General features: G+C 40.6%; 1 protein-coding gene across 5 annotated transcripts in view; it reads right to left on the bottom strand.

Annotated features, from left to right (window-relative positions):
- Positions 1-15,963, bottom strand: part of MAP3K14 (mitogen-activated protein kinase kinase kinase 14) — a 46,198-nt gene extending 30,235 nt beyond the window's left edge. For 3 of the 5 annotated variants that reach the window (XR_002326598.2, XM_078155953.1, XM_020997449.2), the window contains exon 1: positions 15,453-15,955. The gene's annotated coding sequence lies outside the window, so the exon portion shown is untranslated. Of the gene's footprint in view, positions 1-15,421 lie in introns of all 5 variants that reach the window. The other 2 variants (XM_020997452.2, XM_020997450.2) reach the window with 2 other exon arrangements.
- Between the last annotated feature and the right edge of the window lie 11,423 nt (positions 15,964-27,386).

Raw genomic sequence — 27,386 nt, 5'->3', positions numbered from 1 at the left:
ATTTAAAAATTATATTCAATCAGTCAACAGACATTTATTGAGTGCCAGGCACTGTGCTAAAACACAGGGATATAAAGAAAGGCAGGCAGACTGTTCTTGCCTTCAAGAAGTCCATATGCTAACAGAGGAGATACCATGCAAATGTACTCCATGGGGTGTAGGGTGTGTTCAGGGAAGACTAGTACCACTGGTTGTGAGGGCTGCAGAGCCCTTTCATGGCTGCTTTTCACCTTTGGTGTCCACCTGTTCCACCTAACTCTCACCTCTCTCTCTAAGAAGCTGTAGCATGCACAGTGGCCACACCCCGGTAAACCATTTTGGCAGATGGGCTAAACCAGGTTGAGGGTAACTGAGAGATCTCAAACCTGTCGGTAAGTTAGGGGGGTGTCTACTCCAAGCACATGAAGACTTCCCCTGGTGGAATGGACAGATGAAAACAATTTGTTCCAACAGCCATAAAGGCAGCTGAAGCAGGTGCTGTGGAGCTTGCTTAAAGCTTGCTTAGACATCAAAGATGCCAAGGTTATCCACCTCATCCATCACCAGTTGTCTTGACTCTGTCCTGCCACTGGACTGTGATGACTCTGGAAGAGAGAGTGAGGCGGACAACTTTGAGCAACTCTGCCTCATTTAAATCCAATTTATACAGGAATCAAAAGACATCACCCATACCATTTTACCATTTTTACCTATCTCAAAGCCTTGGAGGTATGGGGGTAGAGTGGAAAATGGGCAAACTCCCAAGAATGCTACTTGCTGCTTGTGACTGTGGGGAAGTCACTTCCCCCTTAAGGCCTCAGTTGAGGCAGAAAACATGCAAGGTCTCTTTCAGCTTCAAATCTTTAAATGTTTTCTGTCGGGGGAAGGGGGGCACATACTATGAATTTAATCAGTTGTGACTCAGGAAGGGGGTAGGTAATTCAAATCAATTTCATCAGCCAGTCTTTCAACTTCTGTGGCCAAGGCTTCCTACTTCTATTTATAGGCAACAAGGACCGACTTCTGGTTAACAGTCCTGCTTGAGAGCCTCTTGTGAAAAATGTTTGGAGGCAACTGAGTAACCCTGTGGACCAGAGAGAAACTTGGCAGCTATGAAGCTGGTGGGGGGGCGGGGCAGAGAGGGCAGGGAAAGCCTGTGAAAGGCTGGGTATACAGAGGGCCAGGCCTACTCCAGGAAATCCTAGCCAAGCAAGTTTTTTTCTGGCTGGCCTTTCCCTACTTCTTTATAAAATCTACAGCTGTTTGAGACATACTTCCTTCCCTTTACATTCTCTCCTCCCTTTTCTGGGGCCTGAGGTAGCAGCCAACAGCCATAAACCCACAAGTATTCCTTCAACACCTGACTCTTCTTGAGTTTCAGTGCTAACTGCTATAGGAAACATAACATACAAAACATAATTCTTTCCCTTGAGGAATTTACAGTTTCTTTGGAAAGATGTGGTACAGGCTGTAAGAGATCACAGAGTGCAAAGAGACTAGCAATTGTCTAGTTCAATCCCTTCCTTTTACAAGAGGCGAAACCAAAGCCGTGAGAGGTTGAATGAATTGCCCAATTGGAACTCAGACCTTCTACTATTACAACTGCTGCTTTCTATTCAACACACTTTTCTATAGGATCTGATACATGATTATCCACAGTCTAGCAAGGGAAAGGTCACCAGCCTCTGGTGGAAAGGTCACTGGCCATCTCTTCTTCAGCAGAGGCAGCACCATGCACTGGTAGGAGTGCTGAACTCAAAGGAGAGACTTGGATAGCCAATCTACTTCCGAGTATCTGACCACTGGCAAATGATTTGACTACTCTCAGTCTGTTTCCATATCTGTAAAATGGGGACAATATCAATAGTACCTACCTCACAAAGGGTTGTTGTTTTGAGAATCAAACAAAAGCACTCAGCAAACTTTAAAGCATTATCAGTTGTTATGATCATGATATTGTTGGACTGGTTTAATTGTTTAAAAAGCTCCTCCTTATTCTGAGCCAAAGTTTGCCTTCTGGGAACTTCCACTTACTGGTGCTACATACTAATTAGTACAAATGATAAATGCCAATATAGGAGTTCAGAGCGGAGAGAGAACACTGTGGGCTGGATTTGTTTGAACCTTTTGAATACAAAGGCAGGAGAGTTTAATAACAAGTGATTTAATAACCACTCTACTGTCTTTTTCGGTATAGGCTTCAGAAGTAGTACATGGCCTCAGAACATGGTAGGTGCTTAATAAATGATTGCCACTGGACTAAATGAACAGGTCTGGGGCTGGAACCTTGGCTTCCCCATGGTGAAGAATGGAAAGAGGGCAGCGAAGAGCTTTGGATCGTTTTAATATTCTGGTGCCTTGTGTGTACGCGCATGTGCAGCATGTGCACAAGTGAACAGAAGTAAACCTTGGATGCCAGAATGCAGAAGTTGGTACAAGCCCTTAAAGCCTATTAGAGAGAAGTGTGGGGAATGGCCCAAGGGGAAGCAACACAGTTAAGAGTTATGGCCTAAAGAGCACGCTCATCTGGTCTATGACCAGAAAGACCAAACTCGAGTTTATTTTAAGAAACTTCAAAACGGCAGCATAGAACAAGGACTCTTGTCAGGACTTTGCTAGGTTAACTCTTAGAGGTTCTGATAGCCTATATTCCTTAGCCCCAGGGTTCTTGTGGGGGGAGTTGTCTACGGACAAGGGGAAAATGACATCTTCATTTTCACTAACAATCCTATATATTTTAATTTTATAAAAATATTTTTTCTGAGAAGGGGTCCACAAGCTTCACCAGACCTCAAAACAGGACCATTACACACACAAAAAAGGTTAAAAACCTCTTGTTTAGTTTGCTCCTGTTAACAGCTACCACCCAGGTCAGTAAACTGAGGCAGAAGTTAAGGGACTGGCCCAGAGTTACACAGCTAGTAAGTGTCTGAAACCACATTTCAACTTAAGTCTTTCTAACTCCAGGTCCAATCTCAGTCATTATTATTAGGTGACATAGGGTTTCACTTCTCTTCTATGCCTCAAAAATGTCCTTACAAATGAGGCCAGTACTCTCTGGCCACATATTCTGTGATTTGATTGAAGGGTATTAGAGAACTATGATGATATTTTCATTCTAGTCCTCAACTTCTTTTATTTACTACTGCATTAGGAATCAGAAAGGTAACTCTACAATTCCTTAGGGATCACTGGAAATGGAGAATACAATGTAGATTACTAAAGAAAGCAGCCTCAAGAATAGATGTGTTCCTCAAAAGTTATGTATAAGTCAAAATGAATATTTTAAAAATTTGATCATATTTCAACATATTAGGGGAGATGCTTTCTAAAAGAATATAGAAAAATGCCTTTAATACATATGTATTGGAGAAAGGAGGTGTTCTGGTTATTAAACTATCACTCTGCTTAACTTTAATGTAACTGGATGACCAATTTCTAAAGAATTGGATATAAGAGTATATTGAACATAAGTTTTCTTATTGTGAATATTCTTATTTGAATTTTCTGATTAGACTCTAGGAATTTAAAAGTTCATTAAACTATGGAAAATACATTTATAGGGCAAATCATCACACACACATGCACCCCCCACCCCATTTTATCCATTTTGTAAGTCTGGATTCCCTCCCATATACAAGGATTTTCCTAAAGCAGGATTCAACTGCTACAAGAATGGGTTAAAGAAGATGGGCTCATTGTCACTGTGAAGAAAGATGCTTCTAAGGAATTGTATACATTGGTGACTAGTTCTGGGAGTAAAGAACTCATTTGAGGAACTTTCAAATAAATACTGAAAGCAAACAACTTTTCCACAGATTTCCAACATATGGCAGAAATGGAAGAGCCCAGGCTCCAACCCTTAAAATATAGCTTAACTTTTGCTGTAGTCTACTTTAAGAAACTGCCTTATTTTGACTTTCAGATAACTGGCCCAAATATAAATACCATAATGATCAAGATTCTAGCTTGGGAAGCAAGGGAGTATCTGAAAAACCACTTTACATGAAAGAACAAAATTCTCCACAGACATCTATTCATTTCCCCACATATCCCCTTGCATCATGGCTGGAGGAGAGGAAAAATGGGAAAGGGGATCAGTCTTGAAGTCTGGCAATAACCATTCTCAGAAGATATTGGCAACCAACTATTCTTTGGCAAAGGGTGGATAAATCACAAATCATCCTAATACCCCATCCTCTCACATATTATTTGGGAAGGAAAAAAAGAAACCTTAGATGTACGTCTTGTACTTGAACTGAGTATTTCTGTGCTACCTGTTACCAGCTCACATGGAATATAAAAAATACCATTTTGGATCATTCATGGGTCTCTATGACACCCCCCCCGCCCACTGTTGTCTTAAAACTTAATTTTCATCAAAATAACTTAGTATAGGTCATGAAGTCCCCCCCCCCCCATTCTTCAGCTTCAATCCAGTAGCCTCTTATTGATACTTGTCATTCCCCTAAAGTGCTAACCAATAGATGATAGCCCAGATGAAAGACAAAGTAAAGATTTTAGCATTCAAACATCTTCATGAAGCAAGTTTCTCTCGTAAAGGGCTCGTCACCGAGTTAAATTTATAAGAATTATAACCGTTCTTCAATTGATAAATAGCCAAAGGATATGAATAGGCAGTTTGGGGGGGGGGAGGGAACCCAAGCTATCATTAGCCATATGAAAAAACGCTAGAAATCAGCAATGCCAAACTCAAATAGAAATGCAGAAAACCACAAACTAACATTTTCTATGTTGTGCTGTATTTTTGTTCATTTTGTTAAACATTTCCCAATTACATTTCAAATTTGTTCCCACAGGACTTGGGAGTTTGCAAGTAGGTAAGAGTTTGACACCTCTGCTATAAGTCATTAAAAATTATGGAAATGCCAATTAAAATAATTCTGAGGTACTACCTCATACCAATCAAATTGGGTAATGTGATAAAAAAAGGAAAATGACAAATGCTGGAGGGGCTGTGGGAAAACAGGTATATTAATGTACTGTTGGTAGAGCTGTGGGCCTGGGGGACAGCTAGTGGCACCACAGAAGGCAGAGCTTTTGTATGTCCAAAACAGCATAAGTCAGAGGGACTGGAACATAGAGTTTGAGGAGGATAGTAAAGTAAGATGACTGAAAAGGCAGACGAGGGCCAGGTTATAGAGTTTCAAATGTTAAACAGAAGAGTTTTGATTTGGGACCAAAAGGGAGCCTCTGGAGTTTGTTGAATGTGTATGAAGGGGTGAGGATTGTGACATGATCAGACCTGTACTTTAGGAAAAAACTTTGCCAGACGAGTGAAGGACTGATCAGAGAGGGGAAGCAATTGAGGCAGGGAGGCCAAATAGGAAGCTATTTTATGAGCCCGGGTGAGAGGTGATGAGGACTTGAACAAGGGTGTTGGCTATATGAGTGGAGAGAAGGGGACCTATGAGAAAGATGTTGTAGAGATAGAAAGGACATATTGGAGACTGACTGGATATGTGGGGTGAGTGAGAGGGAGGAGTCAAAGATGTCACCTGAGCTATGAGCATGCATATTCTTGAAGGATGGTGATACCCAGGAAGGAAGAGAAGTGAGTCTGGGGGAGATATTAATGAGTTCTGTCTTAGACATGTGTTTGAGATGCCTTTGGACTGGTTTGTCCAATAGCCAGTTGGTGATATGGTCCTAGAGCTCAGGGGAAGGCTGGATAAATAGCTATGTGAATCATCTGCATAGAGGTGATAATTGAACCCATAGAGCTTATGGGGCCACCAAAAGAAAGAGAACAGAGAAAACGTAAGTGTTCAAGACAGAGCCTTGGGGTCGCTCACGTTAGTGGGTACAAAGTGGAAGACGAGTCAGCAAAGAAGCTGGAGAAGAAGCAGCCAGACATGTAGGAGAAGAACTAAGAGAAAGCAGTGTCCTGAAATCTAAGAGGTGAGAGTATCCAGGAGGTCAAAGTGGCCAACAGTGTGAATGAACCTTGCAAAAAGATCAAGGAAGATGAGGTTTGAGATGAGGGCATTTGATTTGGTGGTTAGTAGAGCACCAGTAACTTTAGGGAGGATAATTTCACTAGAGTGATGAAGTCAAAAACAAGACTGCTGGGGTTAAGAAGAGAGTTGAGAGGAAGTTGAGGCACTGACTATAGTTTTTTTCTTTTTTTTTTCTTTTAAGAAGTTTGACTAAGAAAGGAAGGATATATAGAACAACAGCATGAATGGTAAAATCCGGTAAATGCTTTCTGAGGATAGGAGAGCACTGGATGCTTGTAGACAGCAGGGAAGGGCCAAGGAGAAAAGGAGAGATTGAATATTCGTGAGGGGAATGATAGCTGGGTCAGCCTGTTGGAGAGATAATACTAAGGGATGAGGTCAAAGGTGCATGTAGAGTGTTTGGCCTTGGTGAGGAGCAAGGCTACCTCTCCATCAGACATTGTAAAAGACATGTGGGATCAGAACTGTGTACATTTCTTGGCATGCACTTAGCTCTGTGACTTTAATTCTTTCTCTCAGAGCATGACTAGCCAAATTCCATCAGCCTAGGTTGTTTGATAATGTCTTCATATGGCCCAGTTCACCAAAATAACATCCTACCCCAAAGTATTCCCATTTCCTCAGCCCAGGAATCACCATCATTCATACTATAGACTTAGGTCTGGATCAGCCCTCGTTTCCTCATAAGCCTTTCAGCAATTCCTGATTACAACACATTAGACAAAGACTTGGCCTAGAAAAAAGGAAACTTTAGCAGGAAAGTGGGTGGCTCCTCATAGATACAATAGTACTCTGCACTCAAAAGGGGCCTACATCCAAAGATTACATTATTTTGCAAACAAGCAAGATTCTTCTTTACAAAAACTGAGACTTTAATCTGTCACCCATTGACCAGTTTCTGGACGGGGAAAGAATCCAACTCCTGATTCCTCTCACTGAGGGCTAAGCATTAGGTAACACACACCGTGCCACTCTCCCATTCCCCACTTTATGGGGTAGTAAGCTCAGGAATTTTGTCTCTCAATGGTTGATGGATTTGTAATTTTGGGGACAGAAATCAATTAACAAATATTTACAGAATGTCTACTATATGGAAGGCACAATACTGGGTACTTTTAAGAGAGCCTTAAAAAGATCATATAGTCATAGCTTTAGAGCTGGAAGAGACCTTAGGGGTCATGAAGTCCAATCTCCTCATTTTACAAACACCAAAACTAAAACTAAGAGATATTAATTGACTTGTCTAGGGTCACATTGCTAGGAAGTGTCTGAGACAGTAATGGAACCCTCAGGTCTTTCTGGCTGCAAATTTCTATCCACTAAAGTGCTTCTCTAAAATGTCAGCAACCTTTGAGACTTTTGTGTAATACTATCCAGGTTTATATTTTCTTATCAAGCTTGTCTTTCTTGTAATTACAAGGCCCTGATAGTACAAACAGGGGTCAAATAAAGAGTCTTCAGTTTGCTTTCTGTGCCTAGAACAGCTGTTGCATGGACTCCGCCCTACACTTATAGAGCTTGGGAAAAGACTATTAGTGATTTAGATCAGGATGAGTGAAGTGTTATGGCGGGAGCAGCCTTCTAAAAATAAACAACAGATACTAACTCTATAAGAAAGTGGCTTCTAACCATTCTGTGCCTCAGTTTCCATCTTTAAAATAAGGTGGTCACACTAGATGACAATATATCTAGATAAAGAAATTGAAAAAGCATTGGATTTAGGATAAGAGGCTTGGGTTCAAATCCAAAGTCAGCCATTTAGTACCCATGTGATCTCAGGCAAATTATTTAAACCCTGTGGACCTTCGTTTCCTTATCTATAAACTGCGGTTATACTAGATAACTTCTAATGTCCCTTCCAACTCTAATTCTATGGTCCTATGAATAAAATATACTTTTAATAACAGCAACAAAATCTGATATAGACAAAAGATTTTGGAAAAGGATATAAAATCTCAGAAGTTACCATTATTTTGTCTCTTCTTTTAGCCAACTGTAAACTGGCACTTATGGTTTTGTATATGATTTTATTCCTTATTTAATTTGTTTGCTTGTGATTACATTTATAATGAAATATTTTTAAAAATTTAATATGGTATTTTTCTCTTTTTTAATGAGCTATTTATTTTTAGTTTTCAACATTCACTGCCACAAGATTTTGAGTTCTAAATTTTCTCTCCATCTCTCCCCTCCCCCCACACCAAGACTTCGAGCATTCTGAATACCTCTTTCCCTCCCTTCTAGCACCCCTTCTTATCCCTTTCCCTTTCTATTTTCCTATTGGGCAGGACAGATTTCTATACACCATTGCTTGTATATCTTATTTCCCAGTTGCATGTAAAATAATTTTTAACATTTGTTTTTAAAACTTTGGGTTCCAAATTCTCTCCCTTCCTCCCTCCCCACCCACCCTCATTGAGAAGGCAAGCAACTCAATAAAGGTTATACATGTGTAGTCATGCAAAACACTTCTATAATAGTCATGTTGTGAAAAAAAACTAACTATATTTCCCTCCATCTCTCCTGCCCCCTGTCCCTCCTCAAAAATGTTTGCTTCTGATGACCCTCTCCTCCAATTTGCCCTCCTTTCTATCATCCCATTCTCTTTTATCCCCTTCCCCTCTATTTTCCTGTAGGGTAAAATAGATTTCCATACCCAATTGGGTGCATAAGTTATTTCCTCCTTAAGCCAGATCCGATGAGAGTAAGATTCATTCATTCCCTCTCACCTCCTCCCTCTTCCCCCACACTGTAAAAGCTTTTTCTTATCTGTTTTATGTGAGATAATTTACCCCATTCTACCTCTCCCTTTCTCTTTCTTCCAGTATAATCCTCTCTCACCTTTAATTTTATTTTTTAGATATCATTCCTTCATAGTAACTCACCATGTGCCCTATGTGTGTGTATGTGTGTGTGTGTATATATATATGTATGTATGTATGGCATTTTTCAGTGGTATGGCAGATCTGTATTTGACTACACTATATTTGACTACACTGAGAACTATACTGCATTAAAGAAATAGGGCTAGCCGTAATCCAAATTTGCAAATTATTAACAATAACTTGTATTGCAGTAGATAGACAGAAGTGTCCAGCAAGAAGACCTAAATTCACCTCCTGCCTCTTTCACATACTTCCTGGGTAATTCTTAGGCAGTCACTTAACCTTAGTGCTCCGGGCACTGAGATCTCTAATTTGCTAAGATCTGTACCATAGAGGGAGTTTCTTCACCACTGTTCCTTATACTAGTAAAGTCACTACTCTTTCCCACAGTACCAAATAACCTTGTAGTGATGGTATTTGGATATAGCTCATTAATACTAATAAACAATTCGATTTGGAAGTATTCACAGAAATAGGTTTGATTTATAAGGCAGAAAGTCTGTCAACAGGCCTGAGAGCTAAACTATTTATTGCTCTAGATACTAAAGATCTGAGCACCCTAGGGAAGACTATATCTAACTGCACAACCACCACAGACAATAATACCTTACTGTTTGTATAGGGTTTTACGGTTTAAAAATCACTTTCATATAGAATATCTCATTTTGATCCTTAAAAACAGCTCTATTAAGTAGGTAGTACAAATAGTATTATACCGAACTGACAGAAGAGGAAATAGGTGAAGAGAGGTATAGAGAGATTAGGCAACTTCCCTAAGGTCACATGGCTAGTTAGGAGCTGAGACTCGAAAACTGTTCTTCTAATTCCTCCTATAGTAGAAAAAACACTTGCACCACACTACCTCTCAACAAATAACTTGGCTAACAATCTAGAATGTGTAAACTAGGATAAAAGCCTAGCTCAGGAGTTCCCCCTGCTGCTTCTTTTTCCACAAAATGACAGTGAAAGAAGCCAGTCTAGCAACTAGGGCAATAAATTTGATATCCAAAGCCTTGGATATATGTATATCAAGAGTCTAAAGTCAGTCCTTTCCTTCATCGAAGCTATCTATTCCCGGTCTCCTGCTCAAATGGGGAAAAGAGTAAAAAGGCAGAAAACAGCTTCCCAAGATCTGTCAAACAAAGGCTGTTTGCTCCAGGGTTTTTTCCCAGATCCCTTGGGCCAAAGCTCTCCTCCTGCCTCTCAAAGCTATCACCTGCAAGCTGGCCATTTCCTACCTTCAAGGTGGCCCTGTTCAGGAGAGGAAATGACTCCAGCTGATAAGTGTCCCTAGACTTCAACACACTGAGCTTAAAAAGCAGCTTCACTGCTTCCCTACCCCCTGCTCCCAAGGCAGGAATGTCTGGTCCCAGGCACGATGCCTCACTCAGTAACAAACAAGGGCTGCTCAGCCTTTCTCTACAACTGGGCTGGGGAGCAGCCTGTCACCTACACCCCTGCAGAGATGACTCACCTTCCAGAGAAAGTAATATGCTCACCTAAGCAAAGATGCCTGGAATATGACTAAGGCTTCTACCAAGTTCAGTCTGTGAAATAAATCAGATCTTTGGCTGAGGGCGAGTTCACTCTATTATCTAAAACTCAGTCAAGTCTGGGAGCTCTGGCTCCAGAGGTAAAGGTTTCATTTTCATCTGAACTGAGTGCAACACAGAACTCAACATCCGGTGATCTATTTTTTCTAAAAACTAGGTTCACTTTGGAAATGACTGTCAGTCATCAATAAAGCTTCCCCAACAGAAAACAAAATGTTATTTAATGGGAACATCGGTTGGGTTAAACCCCAGTATTTTCATTTCATGTTTTTTAAAAGAACATTTAAACTAATTCAAAACTGAAATAATTTTTCTTCAAAGGGAAACACGGATTGTGTCCATCCATCACCACCTACAGGGATTCAAAAATTTTGAGCTGGAAGAGACCTAGTATCTAGGGTCCTCAGGATATTTCCCTCCTACCCCTAGGTGCCTTGAAGATAAGATCAAATACTGGTCATTTATACCTCCGTAGCTTTCAGACTCAAAATTAGGGATAAATTAGCTTCCTCTATCTAAAAAAAAATGTTAATAAGCTGGGGGAAAAAAACCAATATTTTTTCTGATTTACAAAATAAGGGATGCAAAGTCCTATTTTCCTGGCAACAGATATACATTATTTTGTCTTTAATTCAAGCATCTGTAAAATGAGGGGGTTGGACTAATTGCTCTCTCAGGTCCCTTCCTACTCTAAATCCTAAGCTCTTATCTTCCAACACTTATGAGAAGGAAATAAAGCTGTTATTCATGTGAAAGCGTATTGTGACTATTCAAATATAAAGTGGTAAGCATTACTAACCTTCTATCCTAATGTGCCAGGTACTTAAATAAAAGCAAATATTCTGCTTTAATAAGGACCAAAGTTGACAGGTTGAGAGAAATCTTTCCTATACTATGCGTAGATTAGTAGAAAAAGCACTAAATTTGGAATCCGGAAATGTGGGGTTTAATTTTGGCCATGCTACTAACATCCCATGGGACCTTATCCAAATTACTTAGATCTTCTGTTCCTCATTTTTTTCCTATCTGCAAAACAAAGGTAAATCCTTGTTGTCTTCCTATTTCAAAAGGCAACTGTGATAGCCCCAATGTGGAAACTAAGCGGTTGTCCTCATAGTGGGAAATGGCTAAACAAATCATGGTACATGAATGTAATGGAATATTATTGTGTCATAAGAAATTGGGAAGATCTTTATGAACTGATGAGGAGTGAAGTGAGCAGAATTAGAACAAATTATACAACGATAACATTAGAGAAAAACAACTTTGAAAGACTTTAAAACTCTGATCAATGCAATAATAAACTAAGAATCCAAAAGAATGAAAATGAAACACACAGCTTACCTCCTGACAGAGAGGTGATGAACTTAAAAATGAAGAGAAAGACATACATTTTTGGACATGGCTAATATGGGAATTTACTTTGCCAGACTATGTAGATATGTACTGAGGGATTTTTAAAAAATTTGCTCAGTGAGGGAGGGAAATAGTAGGAAAGATAGATTAATTATAAAAATACTCATTTCTTGAAAAATAAAAATAATAAAAAGGCTACTGTCAAAATTAATGATATGAATACAAATTGTTTTAACTCTTTGGTGCTGTGTAATTTTATGGTGTTATTTTTATTAAGAGGCTAAGGATGTCAAAAGAAGAAAAATAAAAGGAAAAAGGTGAACCATAAAATGTTGGCAGCACTGGAAGGAACACGTTTAAAACCTTCTAGTCCAACTCCCTTATACTACAAGTGAGGAAAAACCCTCTGAACTAGATAGAATATAAGGAAGGAAAATATAGGGCATTAAAATATTTATCTTGGCATTAACAAGAAAAATCTAAAATAGAGAATGGAAAACACACAATGGAGGCTCAGTTGAACTGAAATTTTCTTTCCACAATTTGCTGATCACTTGGTCTATCATTTTCTTTCCTTTTTTTTTTTTTGGTGAGGCAATCAGTGTTAAATGACTTGCCCATGGCCACACAGTGTCAAATGTCTGAGGCTGGATTTGAACTAGAGTCCTCCTTACTCCAAGACGGACTCTATCCACTACACCACCTAGCTGTCCCTGGCCTATCATTTTCTAATCTACTGGTTTCTACTTTTTGATCAGTGCTTTTATGTAAATTTAAGACTTTAACAAGAGTATTATTTTAAATGATCATCCTAAGACACAGGGATACCTTCATCCCCCCTTATCTCTATGGACACAAAGGGCTAAGTAACTTTTCTTAAGAGTTCCCAGGACGGGTGTCATGGACTTTTTTTTGGTAATATACCCCATCAATTTCACACTGCTACCATCGAAAGTGCCCATAATGCTCAGATGTTTTCAGTTTAACTGAAATATTAAAATGAAGCAAACAGGAAGCATCAGAAACAACTGCGGTAGTGACTTATTAATCATGAAAGCAGAATTTTAGTTGCATTTTAACCTTTTGCCAGGAAAAATAAATCAGCTTTGAAATGATAGAGCTATTGCTAGACAAATGCTGCCTATATGCCATCTAGATGACTAAATGATTTTTAAATTTTCTTTAGATATGAATTTGGATTAAAGAAGCTGAAAGTTTTCCTCAAAAAACCATGTCAACTTCATCAAAGCAAGTAGGCCTGCTAACAAAGATCTGCTAAAAGTAACTGTGCCACTACAAAACAGGAAAAAAAAAATTAAAGTAACTTAACAAATCAAAGTGATAGAACCCACCACACCTATGTCAAGATCAAGCAAAAACACCCCTCAATGAAGTCTCATGACTCCTTTAGTTCTACCAAGGAATAAAGGAAGAAAAGTATGGTTCTGCCCAGTGTGGCACTTTCATCATTCATCTAAAACTAGAGTCAGTGGGAGTGAGGCAGATAACTAATAAAGACAGCTTCTCTTCTCAGCAACCAATGACACACACCACTCCAGGCAGATCACAAAACAGCTTCTCAAATAAGACTCAAAATGAGGAACCAAACCTCCATCTGGTGAAGGGAATGGGCTCAACCAAACATTTTTATTAACAGGAAGACTAATCTGGAAGGTTTTGGGGGCTGTGGCAACACTACTAAACACTTTTACCTTCTTTTTGAAGGCTTAAAAAATCCTTCGGAATTGCTGCTTCAAACTAAAACCCTGTTTAGCTGTGTGACCAAGAGTATGTAGAGCTCTCCAGTCTTTTAACACTTTTTTCCTGAAAGAACAACCTAATGCACTTATTTTTAAAATTTAAAGTACACTTATTTTAAAAAGTAAATTACAATCCATTATGTTTTGAGAACTCTTCAAGAACTGTCCCCTTTGAGATAAAAATAATATGGGCTGATCCATACATTAGAAGAAGGGGTTCTAATGCAGGGGTCTGTGAACTTTTAAAAAAATTTTTTAACTGTAATCTTACGTATTTTATTCTATGCATTTATAAACATTATTCTGAGAGGGGGGGTCCCGAGGTTTCACCAGGTTGCTCAAAGAGGTCGATGACACAAAAAAGAACCCCTGAATTGGGGTTTGCTGAACTAAAGTCAACTAAAAAAACAAATGAGAAAGTAAGATTTCTGGGAAACAAAACAACCCACCAACAATAAATCCATTTCAGTTAAGGCAACCATCACTTTTTAAATGTGCACAGGTGATTCCTGGCACATAGTAGGTGCTTGATGACTGACAATATAGTATATGTTGGGTTTAATGCTAAGATTTCCCATTTCCAAATCAAACATTTCTTCTTCCACTCCAAGATTTTAAATCCACAAGACTGTATGCAGTTGTTGGATCTTGGAACTGGGAGTGAAGAGACCTGTACTCTAGAATCTTATCTCTGCCAGTAATGAGCTGTGTCACCTTAGGCAAGTTCAGTCTTCTTTGTCTTACTCTCCCTATAAAGAAGTTGTAAAGACAAGATAAGATCCACATGAAAACGCTTAGAAAAGCTCAATTCAACACAGACATTTATTAAAGGGCTTACTGGGTACAATGTAAGCTCTTTGAGGGCAGAGGCCACCTATCTTTGTTTTTGAATTCTCAGTCTAGCACAGTTCCTTGTATGATAAGTGATTAATAAATGCTTGTTGAATTAAAATGCAAAGCACTTTGTAGGCTTATGTCACCTTCAAAATAACATATAATAAAAACCAATATGATGAAAATTATTAAAATAATGTCCCTGCCCTTACAAAGTTTATAATAAGAGTAGAAGAAATAGAGCAATATTCAAATGTAAAGTTTTACCTCCTTCAAGTTTTTCTGAAAGACCTAGTTCTAGACAAGAGGTTGTGAATCTCTACTGAAATAATCATTAAAGTGACAGTCTAGATGGCTCTACCGGCCCTCTACTCTCTACCACATTAAATTTCATTTGCGTTTACACAAGTTGTGAATGTTTTACAGGATGTTTTACAAGCTTTCTTGATCTTCCTCGTATCCCCAGGGCCTAGTCCAGGGTCTGACCCGCAGCAGGCACTTAATGAAAGCTTAATAGAACTGAATTCTTTGTTTACATTTTAGCAAGAAACATATTACCGTTTTGAAAGTTCTTATTTCTTTTCCTTCCCTCCATTTGTCCCCTCCCTCTTCTTATTCCTTTGCCTACTTAGGCTTGAGAGTATTCTTTTAACTACCGTTGGGAGAAGCACTTTTCTCAAGTTTTGAGCATTAGGGATGCCTAGAAGACCAGGAATCTCTACCCCGGGACAAGAACGTCTCTAACTTAGTACTAACACTGTAGCCACTCGATTTGGGAACTGGGAGAGGGATACCCCCGTCCTAATTCCAAGACGTGAAGGGAATCACTCCATCCCGACCGAGCATACGGTAAAGAGATCCTCGGCCGGATAGAAGGATGAAGAATCCGCAAAGCTTTCCTAAGTGGGCTTTCGAGGCTCCAGTACCAGGGTCCCTGGATGGATCGAGCTTATGGAGGGAGGATGCTAGGGGGAGTGACACGCGTGGGCTTTTAGACAAGAACGTTTCTTCTGAGGGCCAAAGAATGTCAGGGCTGGAATGGAAGGTGGGCTCTTGGACAGCCAGGAACTCACCCGCCTCGCTTTACGAAGGAAGGTGACCCACCTCGGTTTACGGAGGAGGGTGACCTGGCGGGCTCTGAGCGGCGGAGGGGGTTTGTCCACGTTCCCCGGCCAAGTCGCTGGGCGGCAGCGCCGGGTTCTACAGGAGGCTAAAGCACGTCTGCGGGCACCCGCTTAGGGAGCCGAGTCTCCGTCCGAGGAGGCCCAGGAGGCGGTGGGGGGGTGGCCCCGGGCGGAGAAGGGCAGGTCCCCCCGCCAGATGTGGACCCCGGGGCTGAGGGACGGGCCGGGGCGCGGGCGCCGGGGCGTGGGGCAGGCAGCCAGGAGGGCCTCGCTGCCCAGGATCCACGAAGAGGGCCCGGGGCTCCGGCGGAGATCCACGCCCCGACGCCGAGGGGCCCCGACTCTCCCTGCCCCGGAGTCCGCGCGCCAGCCTGCCCGCCTACCTGCCGGCCCCCAGCGCCGCGCTCTCGTCTTCTTCCGCTGCCGCCGTCGCCGCTGTTGCTCGGCTCCGATCCCCTCACTTGACGGCTCTGGGCACCCGCCCCGCCCCGCCCCCAGGCTCCGACCTCGGCCTCGGGCCCCGCCTCTCCACCTACACTCGCCGCTCGAGGCTCCTTCCACGCGTTCCACTCGACTATTGACTTTCGGGGCGGGGCCCTAAGCAAACCCCAACTTGCGAGGAGAGTCCAATCGCCCGCCCCCTCCGAGTCGCTCCGCCTCCTGGGAGCAGTGATTGGTGAGGACGTGTCCTATCAGAAATGGGCGTTATTTCCGGACAATGCTTGCAGAGGTCGAGAGATCCTGAACCAGACTGGAGGAGGTGGTGGTGGCGGCGGCTTGAGGCCCGGACTAGGCTGGGGCAGCTGCAATGGCTAGGAACTGCACATGCGCCAATCTTTACCGGATGCTTTCCGGGGGTTACGGGAAGGAAGAGTGACCTTGCGCATGCGTGGGCTTTGGTTGCCTTGGAGACGAATCGGTTCCCAAGGAGGAGGAGCCTCCTCTCTCCCTTGCAAACCCACAGAAAACAGTAATGTTTAGTAGAAAACGCGATAGATTTATCATTAGAGAAATAAAGTTCAAATCCCAATTATGCTACTTACTAACCGCGTGAGCCTGCACAAATCACTTTAACCACTCAGTGCCTTCGTTTCCTCATCTGTAAAAGGGGAATGACATTCATACTCTGCCTCACAAGATTCCAACTAGATCGTTTAAATCCCCAAATGCGAGCTATTATTATTAACAGCGCCAGACACAAGGTCATAGATTTAGAGCTGAAGGAGACCATCTAGTGAAACCAAAATCCTCATTTTAAAAGATAAGAATCCGGGTTCAAGAGAGATTAAGTGACTTGTTAAGAGTCACAGAGCTGACAATTGTTAGAGACAGGATTTGAACCTAGATCCTCCTGACCCCTGGTCCAGCATTCTACCCACTATCACGATGCTTCTCAGGCAAGCAGTAGCAGGCACTTAATAAATGCTTGTTGAAGAGGCAGCTACGTGGTGCAGTGGTTAGAGTGGTTGACCTCGAGTCAGAAAGGCAGGTTCAAATCCAGCCTCACATACTTCCTGGCTTACAGCCTGCCTCAGTTTCCTCATCTGTACATACATAATAGCACGTGCCTGTCAGGGTTGTTGTGAGGCTCAAACGAGACAGTATTTGTAAAGCTCTGAAAGCCGCTTTATAAGTGCTAGCTCTTATTATTTAGTTTTATGCCATCTTAAGACATTTAATTATGCCCCAAGAAAAACTGACCTAACAGCACCCCTAAGTTTATTCTGGTACTGCCTGGCAGTCTTGATCACAAGTACGATCTGATGATATTGGGAATGGCTCAGTGCAACCCATTTTAACAACTGGTGAATAATAAAGATAACTCACATTTGGACTCTGAGTGGTATTGGTGAATAGCGGGGGTTTGGGGGTCAGGAAGACTTGTAGTCAGATCTTGCTTCTGACGTGTAGGCTACGTGGCCTTGGACAAGCCATTTAACTTTTTAGTGCCGTCAGCAACTCTCTAAGACTATAATTGCCCATCAGTGGGCAATCTGCTTTGATAAAAGGGAGTTTCCTCCAGTGAATGAAATCATAAACCTAGACCAAAAAATAACTCATATTTGTATAGCACTTTAGACTTTACTGTGTAATACGGTAAAAAGAATGCTGTTGTCTGGATCTAAGTCTAATCATCTATAAAATGAGAAGATTAAATTAGATGATCTCTAAGGCCCCTTCATGCCCAAAATGTATGATCCTATAGTAGAAACTCTTTAATATCTTCCAATTCAGGCTCTTCATCTCCACTGCCACCATCCTAGTCCACATTCTTATTACCACCCACCTGAACTATTACATTAATTCCTACCAGATATTCCAGCCTCCACCTTTTCCCATCTAATCTATCCTTCACATACCAGAATACTCTTCCTTATGTATAGAGATCTGGTCATGTCACTCCTCTGTTCAAAAATCTCCACTAGGTCCTTTAGGAAAGTTCAAAATCCTTTACCGGGCATTCAAGGACCCCCAGTAACCTTATATTACACTATGTTTCCAGCCTTACCTCTTACCACTCTCCTGCAAGTATTCTGCAATACAAGCAATTACTCTGTGACGTTACTTAGATTTTTTTCTTGTGTTCAAAATGTCTCCCTCTCTTCACCTGCTGAATTCCTATCTGTCCATCTTTTAAAACCTGACAAATAACACTTCCTCACAGAATCACAGGTCTACTTGAAAGAGGCTTCAGAGGTCATTTTGATGACATCAGCCAGGCTCTGCTGGAAGGCATTGAGTCATCACACATGTAGCTCATCTCACTTTGGACAGATCTAACTTATTTTTTCAGGCAAGAAGGGGAGGCAATCAAGTGATTTGCCCAGGATCATACAGCCAGTAAATTTCTGAGGTCAGACTTGAACTCAGGTCCTCCTGAGGACAGATCTAGTTTTGAGAAACATTTTTCCCTGTGTGGAGTTGAAATCTGCTTCTCAACAACTTCCACCCATTCCTCCTAGTGCTGCCCTCTGGGGCCAAACAGAACAAATCTAATCCTTCTTCCACATGACAGCCTTCCAAATACTTGAAAGCAGCTATCATGTCTTTTCAGTCTTCTTTTCTCCAGGCTAACCATCCCCAGTTCCTTCAACTGTTCATTATATAAGACATCTCTAGACTCCTTTCAACATTCTAATTGCCCTTCACTTTACATACTCTGTCTTCCTAAACTGTGCTGCCCAGAAATGAACACATCATTCCAGATATGGTCTGGTTAGGACTGCCACCTTCTTTGTTTTTAACACTGAAATTAGCCTAAGATCTTGTGAATTTTATTGGCTAACATATTCTCTTGTTGACTACTGGCGGTCCTCTAAAGTAGTCAGATCTTGCTTCTGACGTGTAGGCTACGTGGCCTTGGACAAGCCATTTAACTTTTTAGTGCCGTCAGCAACTCTCTAAGACTATAATTGCCCATCAGTGGGCAATCTGCTTTGATAAAAGGGAGTTTCCTCCAATGAATGAAATCATAAACCTTTTTAAAATTTTTAAAAATTTATTAAACTTTATTTGTAGAGCTATATTCTTTCACTTCCACCTCCCCACTGATTGAGAAGACAAGAAAAACAAAATCTTTATTATAAACATGTATAGTCAAAAAAACCCCCAACACCAAATTACTGAATTGGCCTTGTCTGAAAAAAAGAAAGAAAGAATGAAACAAAAAGTCAACCTGTTCTCTTGAGTCTATCACCTTTCTGTATGGATGTAGGTAATACGATTCATCATGAATCCTCTAGAATTGTGGTCAGTCATTTGCGTTGATCAGAGGTTCTAAGTCTTTTAAAGCTGTTTGTCTTTACAATATTACTGTTATTATATAAATTGTTCTGGTTCTGTTTTCCTCATTCTACATCAGTTTGTACAAGTTTTCCCATTTCTCTGAAACCATTCTCTTCATCATTTCTTAGCAGCATAACCCAGATATTTTTCACAGGAACTGTTGTCCAGATATATTTTCCCCATCCTGTAGCTGTACAGATTAATTTTTGAACCCAAGTACAGGATTTTACATTTATTGCTACAAAATTCATCTTATTTGATTCTAGCCTGCTGACATCTTTTGGATCCTGATTTTGTCATTCAATGTATTACAATGGGATGCAGCATGATAAGTTAGGAGTCTTCTAGATTCTAGAGAGAAAGATATTTTTGACAGACATGGCCTCAGAGACCCCTCAAATAAAACTGTGTAGATGGCTGACCTAGGCTTTATGATTTTTTGTCTATCCCTTGGTCACCTCTGATAACTGGGTCCCAGTTGAAACACAGTGTAGCACAGCGGGAAGAGTACTGGATTTGGGGTTAGAAAACCTGAATTTAGATGCAGGTTCTTCTCTTTCTTACCTGAGTAGCAGGGGGCTATCTCCAGTTGTCCTTATCACTGGACCCAGCTGGCTTTGGAGGAGAGAGTGAGGCTGGTGACTTTGAACAGCCTTTGTTACTTAAATCTAATTCACTTGTAAGTAATAACACCTTCCTGATGTCATTGGTCCTCTTCGAGAAGAAGAATGAACAGCAACCTGTGAGCAGTAGTAGCTACCCCACTGGAGATCCAACTGGCCAGTTCTAGTTGGGCAATGCAATTCCTTCCTTCTTTCCTTCCTTCTTTCCTTCCTTCTTTCCTTCCTTCCTTCCTTCCTTCCTTCCTTCCTTCCTTCCTTCCTTCCTTCCTTCCTTCCTTCCTTCCTTTCTTTCTTTCTTTCTTTCTTTCTTTCTTTCTTTCTTTCTTTCTTTCTTTCTTTCTCTCTCTCTTTTCTTTCTCTCTCTCTTTTCTTTCTCTCTTTCTTTCTTTCTTTCTCTCTTTCTCTCTCTCTTTCTTTCTTTCTTTCTTTCTTTCTTTCTTTCTTTCTTTCTTTCTTTCTTTCTTTCTTTCTTTCTTTCTTTCTTTCTTTCCCTTCCCTCTGTCCACATAGGGTATCATATCCTTACTTGTGGGTGCTCTGCCTAAAGGAATGTAAATGTTGATCCCTGAAACCTCCCAAGATATCTTGGGGTTTATGAGTTATATTTCTTTAAACCCAAATTACTTTGGCTCTCATTGATTGGCCAAGAATATATTCTAGGTCAAGTACCACTTGGTCATGTATGGGCCCTGATTGGTTCAGAATTAATGAAAAAGCAATCGTTTCTGTTTTGGGGGTATATGAGAAAGGTTGTGGAGGTAGAAACAAGATTTGGCACCACATTGGGTATATAGAATGAGATAATTATGAGTATGAGGGAGGGGTTGATGATGATTAGGATGGTGCTGCCCTTGAGAGTAATAGGGCACCCCAGAAGAGAGGACAGAGTTAGAGGGGAGATAATTTCTATTTTAGATATGTTGAATTTTGGATGGCTATGGGACAAGATTTCCAAAAGATAGTTGGTGATATAGGACTGTAACTCAGGAGAGAAGTTAGGCCTGGGTATGTAGACCTGGGAATCATCTACATAGAGGTGATAATTGAACCCTTTGGAGCTGATGAGATAATAGTGAAAAGAGGAGAGTCCAGGATAGAGCCTTAGAGGATACCCACAGCTCGTGTGACATGGATGAAAAACCAGCAAAAAGGGAGAAAAAGTGATCAATTATGTAGGAGAATCAGGAAAGGACAGTTGTCATGAAAATCCAAAGAGCGGAAAGTATTCTGGAGGAGAAGGTGGTCACCGTTGTCAGTGGCTGCAGAGAGTTCAAGAAGGATGAGGAATGAGAAAAGGCCATTAAGTTTGGCAGTGAAGAGATCACCGGTAACTTTGGAAAGTGTGTTTTCAGTTGAATGATGGGATAATGACGCAGACTGCAGAGGGTTTAGAATGGCAAAAGAAGAGAGGAAGTGGAGGCACCGATTTAAGATGACTTTCTCAAGGTGTTGCGCCAAGAAGGGCAGGAGAGATATCAGGTGATAGTGAGTAGGGATGGTCAGATTAAGCAGGGATTTTTATTTTGCGATGAGGAGACATAGGAATGTCTGTAAGCATCAGAGGAGGAATCAATAACTGGAAAGACTGATAAGAGAGAACAGTGAAGATAGTGGGGGCAATCTGTTGGAGAAGACAGGAGGGGATGGGATTGAGGATGCATGTAGAGGATTTGGATTCGGTAAGAGCAACCATCTCTCTCAAAAATTTAAAAAAACATTCTGACCTAAAACACCAAATAAAGTGAACATTTCCATATATATATATATATAAACACAAGATAATTGCCCATGGAATGGTAAACTCTTGTTATGTACAAATTATTTCCTTCCCCCCCCAAGTTGTTTATACACACACACACACACACACACACACACACACACACGCAATTTAATACAATAGTAATAAAATCATCTTGCTTGTGGATGTCCCTATTCTGAGTGGGAAAAAAAAAATTCAGGCAGCTAGGTGGTGCAACAGATGGAGCACAGAGCTTGGAGTTCTGAGGACCTCTGGCTTCAGACACTTACTAGCTGTGTGACCCTGGGCAAGTCACTTAACATCTGTCTGCCTCAGTTTCCTCATCTGTAAAATGGGGGTGATAATAACGCTTACCCCACAGAGTTATTGTGAGGACCAAATGAGATTTATGCTTAGCACAGTGCCTGGCATGTAGTAAGCACTATATAAATGTTAGCTATCATTGCTCCCCTCTGTGTGTTCTTAAAATGTTTCATTGACACCCCATTTTTTTCTTTTTGTGCATCTTTATTACTCCCCACCAACTCCTCCCACTTTTCCAGAAAGCCTCCCTTGTAATGAATTACTGTAGACAAGCAAAACAGATACACATTGGCTATGCCTAAAAAGGTGTGTCTCATTCTGTACTTCTTTATTTTGATTTTTTTTAAACAAACATTTATTATCTCTTCCACTTCTCCAACTTTTATTTTTAAGTATCTAGTAAATTCAACAGGCAACTCTCATAGCTGTCCTGCTTCTATCTAAGTCTTTCTATTCTCTTCTGTGCATTTGAAAATGCTTCATTGACCCTTTCTTACTTCTGGTAACCCTACCCCCGTCTCCTACTTCTCTCCTAGTTCTACACACACACTTCCATACACACACAATTTAAAAAAAAGCCTTGTGACAAATATGTTTAGTCAAAAAGAATTTCTAGTCACTTAACCCAAATTGCCTAAAAAAACAAAAACAAAAAGAATTTGTACATGTCAGATGACAAAGCATACTTTGCCATTGGTACTCTGGAACTGTAGTTGGTTACATTAATCAGAATTCTTGAGTCTTTCAAAGTTGTTTTTATTTACACTGTTGTTATTGTCTATATTGTTCTGATTCTGCTACCTTCCTTCTGCATCAGTTCATACACATTTTCCCATGTTTCTCCAAAATTATCCCTTTCATCATTTCTTAAGGCACAATAATATTCCATTACATTCATATAATCTAATTTGTTTAGCCATTCCTCAGTTGATGGGAACCCCCTTAGTTTCCAGTTCTTTGCCACCACAAAAGAGAGCTGCTATTAATATTTTTATACATATGGGTACTTTTCCTCTTTCTTTGATCTCTTTGAGTATAGGCCTAGTAGTGGTCATGCTGTATCAAAGGATAATCACAATTCAGCAACTTTTTGCTTGTAATTCCACATGCTTCCCGGAATGGTTAGACTAATTTAGAGCTCCAGCAACCATGAATTAATAATATGTCTATGTCATGCAGCTCCTCCAGTTATCTTTTTGTTGTTGTTATCTTTTTAATCTATTTGCCAATCTGGTGACTGTGAGGTGGAACCTCAGAGTTGCTTTAATTTGCATTTTCCTAATTACTAGTGATTTGAAGATTTTTTTTTTCATATTGTTATGTATGGATGGCTTGAATTTCTTCATTTGAAAATTTCCCGTTCATATCCTTTAGCCATTTATCTATTGGGGAATGGATTTTGTTCTTATGCATTTGAATCACTTCCTTACATGTATCGGATATATTTTAATCAGAGGAACTTATTGCAAAGATTTCCCCCCTAGTTAACTGCTTCTATTCTAATTTTGACTGTGTTGTTTTTGCTTGTATAAAACCTTTTTCTGTGTGACCCTGGGCAAGTCACTTAACTCCCATCGCCTCACCAAAAAGCAAAAAAAAAAAAACCCTTTTTAAATTTCAGGTCTTCAAAATTGTCCATTTCATCTTCTGTGATGTACTCTATCCCTTCTTTGTTTATGAATCCAGTTCCTATCTATAGTTGTAAAAGGCATATTTTTTCTTGCTTTTCTAATTTGTTTATGGTGACCTTTTATATGTAAATCATATATCCATTTGGAACTTAATTTGGTATATGGTATAAGATGTCATTTAATCAGTAAACTGTTGCTAAGTACCTACTATGTAGCAGTCACTGTGTAAAGAACTGGGGATACCAAAGGTGGCAAAAAGACAATTCCAGTCCTTAAGGAGCTCACAATCTAATGGGGGAGACAAACAAATATATACAAATAGCTATACACAGGAGAAATGGGAAATAATTAACAGAGGGAAGGCACTAGAATTAAGAGGAGTTGGGAAAGGTTTCCTGTAGAAGATGAGATTTTCAGTGGGACTTAATGGAAGCCAGAGAAGCCAGGAGGCAGAGATGAGGGAGCATGAGGAACATGGGGGACAGCCAGAGAAACTGCCTGGAGCCCAAAGATGGAATGTGTTGTTTATGGAACACAAGGAGTCCAGTGTCACTGGCTTGAGGAGTCCGTGTTGAAAAGTAAAGAGTAAGACAGAGAAGGTCGTCGGGGTTGTGAAGGCCTTTGAATGCCAAACATAGGATTTTGTATTTAATCCTGGAAGTAATCGGGAGCCACCAGAGTTTATTGAATGAGAATTAGGGGTTGGGGGTGACATGGCTGGTTGTGTGCTTTAAGAAAATCACTTTGGTGCCTGAATGGAGGATGGATTGGAGTAATGAGAGACCTGGGGTGGGCAGACCCACCAGCAAGCTGTTATAATAGTCTAGGTGTGAGGTGATGAAGCCTTGCATTAGAGGAGAGGAGGCAGAATATCCAAGAGGTGTTGCTTTTGTTTTTGTTTTTGTTTTTAAGGCAGTTGGGGTTAAGTGACTTGCCCAGGGTCACACAGCTAGTAAGCATGAAGTGTCTGGTCTGAGAACAGATTTGAACTCATGTACTCTTGACTCCAGGGCTGGTGCTCTATATACTGTGCCACCTAGCTGCCCCCCAAGAGGTGTTGCAAAGGTGAAATTGACAAGCTTTGGCAACAGATTGGATATGGGGTGAGAGTGAAGTGTGGAGTCCCTAGTGACTCCCAGGTTGTGAACCTGAAGGACTGGGAGGGTGGTGTTGCCTTCAATAGTAATGGAAAAGAAAGGAGGGGATGAGAAAAGACAATGAGTGCTGCTTTGGACGTGTTGAGTTTAAGATGTCTACTGAACATCCAGTTTAAGATATATGAAAGGCAATTGGAGATGGGATGTTGGGGGTCAGCAGAAAGGTTAGGGCAAGATAGGTAGATCTGAGAATTGCTGTTGCAGAGATAGTAATTAAATCCGTGGGAATTGATGAGATCACCATGTGAAGTCATATAAGGGGAGAAGAAAAGGACCTAGGTAGGACAGAACTCTATGGGACACCTAATAATTTGGTTGAGGATTTAGCAAAGCAGACTGATAAGGTTAGGTAAGAGGAGGGTCAAGAGAAAATAATATCCCACAAACCAAGAGAGAACAGAGTATCAAAGAGGAGAGGGTGATCAATAGTATCAAAGGTTACAGAGAGGGTTGAGAAAAGTCATTGGATTTGACAATTAAGGGATCATTGGTAACTTTGAAGACAGCATTTTGAGTAGAATGATGAGGTTGGAAGCCAGACTATAAGGGGTTAAGAAGAGAGTAAGAAGAAAGAAAGTGGAGGTAACTATTGTAGATGGTTTTTTTCAAGGAACTTTGCCACAAAGGGCAGAAGAGGTACAGGATTATAGTTATCTGGGATAGAAGGATCAAGTGAGAGTTTTTTGAGGATGAGAGAGACATGGTCATGTTAATAGGCAGTAGGGAAGGATCCAGTAGAGAGGGAGAAATTGAAAATAAGTAACAGAGTGGGGTAGTCTGTTGGAGGAGAAGGATGGAATGGGATCAATTGATAAAGTAGAGGGGTTAGCCTTGGTAAAGAGTAAGGCTATCTCATCATGTGAATCAGGTGTAAAGTGGGAGATAGTTGTAGAAGGCATATGAGTGATATGAGATGAGGAAGAGGGGAGAAGAGCTTTAATTGTTTATGTAAAATATGTGGCAAGGTTCTCAACTGAGAGGGTAGGGGTAGGGAAAACAATGGGAGGTTTGAGGAGGGATAAAAAGGTTTAGAAGAGCCACTATATAGAGATGTTAGTTTATACCTAATTTCTACTAGACTACTTTCCATTTTTCCCAGCAGTTTTTGTCAGTGAGTCCTTACCCCAATAGCTTGTGTCTTTGAGTTAATCAAACATCATGCTGCTATATTTGTGTGTTTCTGTATGTTGTGTGCCTACTCTGTTCCACTAATCCACTTCTCTGTTTTTTAAGTATTACCTAATGGTTTCGATGACTCCTGTTTTGTAGTAAAATTTGAGATCTGACACTACTTTCTGCTTTTTAAAAATTATTTCCCTTGAAGTTCTTAACCTTTTGTTTCTCTAAGGCTACTTCTTCATTTGAGACCAGAGTGAAGGAGGAGATAATAGGGGAAGATATCTGAATACTGTAAGATGAAGAGAAAAGACGGAGCTTTGGGCAAATGGCCCCAATTTTTTCAGTGAAGTATGCATGAGATGAGGTCTTCATCTATGAGGGTGGAATAATAAAGATGTCTTGGGGGAGCCTTAAAGGGAGATGAGAAGGTTTAGAACAGCCACTGAGGAGAGTGGGGTAGTGAATCAATTAAGGAAGAATAGAACGATTGCCTTGCTGAAGTGAGGGTCCAGTTGAGACTAAATACTACATATTTCTAGTGGATCTAGTCAAGCATGGTTTGTCATGTGAAGCATGTGAATAGGAGTAAAGGAGGTAGCTGGTAGGAGTAATCCAGGGTTAGGATATGATATAACATAATTGATAAATGGACAAGGGGCAAGGGAAAGGCGATGGTAGAACAGAATTGAGTAAATGTATCTCTTCAAATTAGATCTCAGACATTTACTGGTTGTGTGACCCTGGGCAAGTCACTTAACCTCTGTTTGTCTTAATCCACTGGAGAGGGAAATGGCAAGCCATTCCAGTATCTTTGCCACAAAAACTCCATGGACAGCATTGGCATGCTGTAGTCCACCAGGTCACAAAGAGTTGGAACAATAACAGCATATATCTCTCTCTTTTTTAAGGCAATTGGGGTTAAGTGACTTATATAGCTCCTGCTATATTCTAGGTACTATGCTAAGTACTTTAGAAATATTATCTCATTTGATCCTTACAACAATCTTGGGAGTTAAGGAAACCGAGGCAAACAGAGATTAAGTGACTTGTCCAAGGTCATACAGCTAGTAAGAGTTTGAGATAGGATTTGAATTCAAGTTTTCCTGATTCCAGGCCTGGTAAATATTCAGTTTCCAATATTGATGTATAATATAAATAAGATAAATGATAGGTTAATAGACAGGTGGGCAGATAGGTAGGTAAACAGAGCTAGAAAGCATCTGAGGCCAAATTTGAATTCAGGTCCTCCTAACTACAGGGCTAGTGCTCTATCTATTGTACCACCTAGCTGCCCCAACATGTTTCTCTTAGGTGAGGGTCCATCTCCACCCCCATTAATCATAGAAAGTCCAGACATTTCTATTGAATCAATCAATCAAAAACAAACTATGTGTGAATAAGTCCTTAATCCGTTTGAAAGAATCATAGGGGCTTTGGGTCATTGAATGAAAGCTGATGTAGGAAATAGAAAATATCTGGTAACTAGCTAAAGGAATCAGGCATACCTTTGGACCTATTTCATGAATTCCAGTTTCA

The sequence above is a fragment of the Phascolarctos cinereus genome, unplaced genomic scaffold (assembly GCF_003287225.1).
Source record: "Phascolarctos cinereus isolate Bilbo 61053 unplaced genomic scaffold, phaCin_HiC Scaffold_5;HRSCAF=322, whole genome shotgun sequence".
In the NCBI taxonomy this organism is placed as follows: domain Eukaryota; kingdom Metazoa; phylum Chordata; class Mammalia; order Diprotodontia; family Phascolarctidae; genus Phascolarctos; species Phascolarctos cinereus.
Note: the sequence above shows the minus strand (reverse complement) of the source record. Positions and strands in the feature narration are given on the sequence as shown.